Consider the following 2856-nt stretch of genomic DNA (forward strand, 5'->3'; position numbering starts at 1 on the left):
GCCTCCTAGAAGCAGGCTTCATACGGGAAGTGGACTACTCGACATGGCTCTCGAATGTGGTATTGGTGAGAAAACACAACGGCAAGTGGAGAATGTGCGTGGACTATTCTGACCTTAACAAAGCATGCCCCAAAGATTGCTTCCCCCTCCCCAACATAGATGCACTCGTCGACGCCGCGGCGGGATATCGGTATCTGAGTTTCATGGACGCCTACTCCGGTTACAATCAGATACCGATGCACCGTCCCGACGAGGACAAGACGGCGTTCATAACGCCAGGAGGAACTTTCTGTTATAAGGTAATGCCATTCGGCTTGAAAAATGCGGGGGCAACATATCAAAGGCTGATGAACAGGATATTCCACGACCTCATAGGGAAAACAGTTGAAGTTTACGTGGACGACATCCTGGCAAAAACAACACGACCTGACGACCTCTTGAACGACCTGGCAAGTGTATTCGCGTCCCTCCGTCAACACGGTATGAGGCTGAATCCCCTCAAGTGCGCCTTCGCCATGGAAGCCGGCAAGTTCCTGGGATTTATGATAACTCAGAGAGGGGTAGAAGCTAACCCGGAAAAATGCCATGCAATACTCCAGATGAAGAGCCTGGGTTGCATCAAGGACGTCCAGAGGTTGGCAGGACGGTTGACCTCATTATCCCGATTTCTCGGAGCTTCGGCGACAAAGGCCCTGCCATTCTTTAACCTCATGAAGAAAGGGATGGCGTTTGAGTGGACACCCGCATGTGAAGAAGCCTTTCAGCACTTCAAGGAAATCCTGGCGGCACCTCCTGTTCTCAGGAAGCCAAAGGACGGGGAACCACTATACCTATACCTCGCTATAACAAGCGAAGCCCTGGCCGCAGTCCTGGTACGGGAGGACGGGAAAGCTCAACAGCCAGTCTATTTCATAAGCAGAGCCCTACAAGGGGCAGAATTAAGATATAGCAAGTTGGAAAAGCTAGCATTGGCACTCCTAACTTCCTCAAGAAGGTTAAAACAGTACTTCCAGAGTCACCAAGTTGTCGTCAGAACGGACCAAGGGATCTGGCAAGTTCTCCAAAAACCCGATCTAGCGGGAAGAATGATGACTTGGTCCATCGAACTCTCCCAATATGACATATGGTTCGAGCCCCGGCAAGCCATCAAGGCGCAGGCTATGGCGGATTTTCTAGTCGAAGTGACGGGAGACCCAAGTGAAGAGGTGGGTACACGGTGGAAGCTCCATGTGGACGGAGCCTCCAACCAGACCTTCGGAGGTGCCGGGATCATCCTGGAAAGCCCGATTGGGGTTGTATACGAACAGTCGGTCAGATTTGAGTTCCCCATCTCGAACAACCAGGCAGAATACGAAGCCCTCATAGGAGGCTTAACCCTAGCGGCTGAAGTCGGCGCAAGAAGACTGGAAATATGCAGCGATTCCCAAGTCGTCACTTCCCAAGTAAACGGTAGCTACCAAGCCAAAGACCCCTTGCTACAGAAGTACTTGGAAAAGGTCAAAAGTTTGAGCCAAAAGTTCGAAGAGGTCACGGTCCACCACGTACCTAGAGAAAGGAACACACGGGCAGACCTCCTATCAAAGCTGGCCAGCACAAAGCCAGGGAAAGGGAACCGGTCTCTCATCCAAGGGATGGCAAGAGAACCGGCAATCACATTGCACATGACAACCCTAGGTCTTTCCTGGCTATACCCCATCACCAACTTCCTAGAACACGGCAAACTCCCTAGTGATGAAAAGGATGCGGCGAAATTGAGGAGGGAAGCGGCCAAATACGCCGTCATCCAAGGACAGCTGTTCAGGAAGGGGCTCAACCAGCCCCTACTGAAGTGCCTACGCCCCGACCAGACGGACTACGTCCTCAGAGAAGTCCATGAGGGCTGCTGTGGGCACCACATCGGAGGTAAGGCCTTAGCAAGGAAACTAATCCGAGCCGGATATTACTGGCCGTCGATGATGACGGATTCCAAGGAGTTTGTCAAAAAATGCGTAAAGTGCCAACAGAACGCCAACTTTGCCAGGGCGCCGGCCTCCGAGTTAAGCTTGCTAACGACCTCCCGACCATTTTCTCAATGGGGAGTCGACCTCTTAGGACCCTTCCCAGTCGGCCCTGGGCAAGTCAAGTACCTCATAGTCGCAATTGACTACTACACCAAATGGATAGAAGCCGAACCACTGGCTACCATATCCTCATCCAATTGTAGGAAATTCATGTGGAGGCAGGTGATAACGCAATTCGGGATACCGGAAGTCGTCATCTCAGACAACGGCACGCAGTTTACTGACAAGAAGTTCACGGAGTTTCTCAACGGCCTGGGTATAAGGCAAAGGTTCTCTTCGGTAGAACACCCTCAGACAAACGGACAAGTAGAGTCCGCCAATAAGGTCATCCTTTCGGGGCTAAAAAAGAGGTTGGACAATAAAAAGGGCGCTTGGGCCGACGAACTCGCAGCGGTCCTCTGGTCCTACCGAACAACCGAACAATCCTCCACTAAGGAAACTCCTTTCCGACTAACGTACGGGGTAGACGCAGTAATACCCGTAGAAATCGGAGAGCCGAGCCCGCGGTTGCTTTTGAAAGGAGTGGACGAAGCCATAGAAAAAGACCTGATAGACGAAACCAGGGAAATGGCCCATCTGACAGAAACGGCGCTAAAACAAAGAATGGCTCTGCGCTACAACACCAAAGTGATCAAGAGGGAATTTGAGCTGAACGACCTCGTCTTGAGGCGAAATGATATCGGCCTACCGACCCCCGGAGAAGGCAAGCTAGCGGTGAACTGGGAAGGCCCCTACAGAATCAAAAAAGTGATGGGAAAAGGAGCATTCAAGTTGGAAAGGCTTGACGGCAAAGAAG

This window comes from Arachis duranensis, chromosome 4 (assembly GCF_000817695.3).
Source record: "Arachis duranensis cultivar V14167 chromosome 4, aradu.V14167.gnm2.J7QH, whole genome shotgun sequence".
Classification (NCBI taxonomy): Eukaryota; Viridiplantae; Streptophyta; class Magnoliopsida; order Fabales; family Fabaceae; genus Arachis; species Arachis duranensis.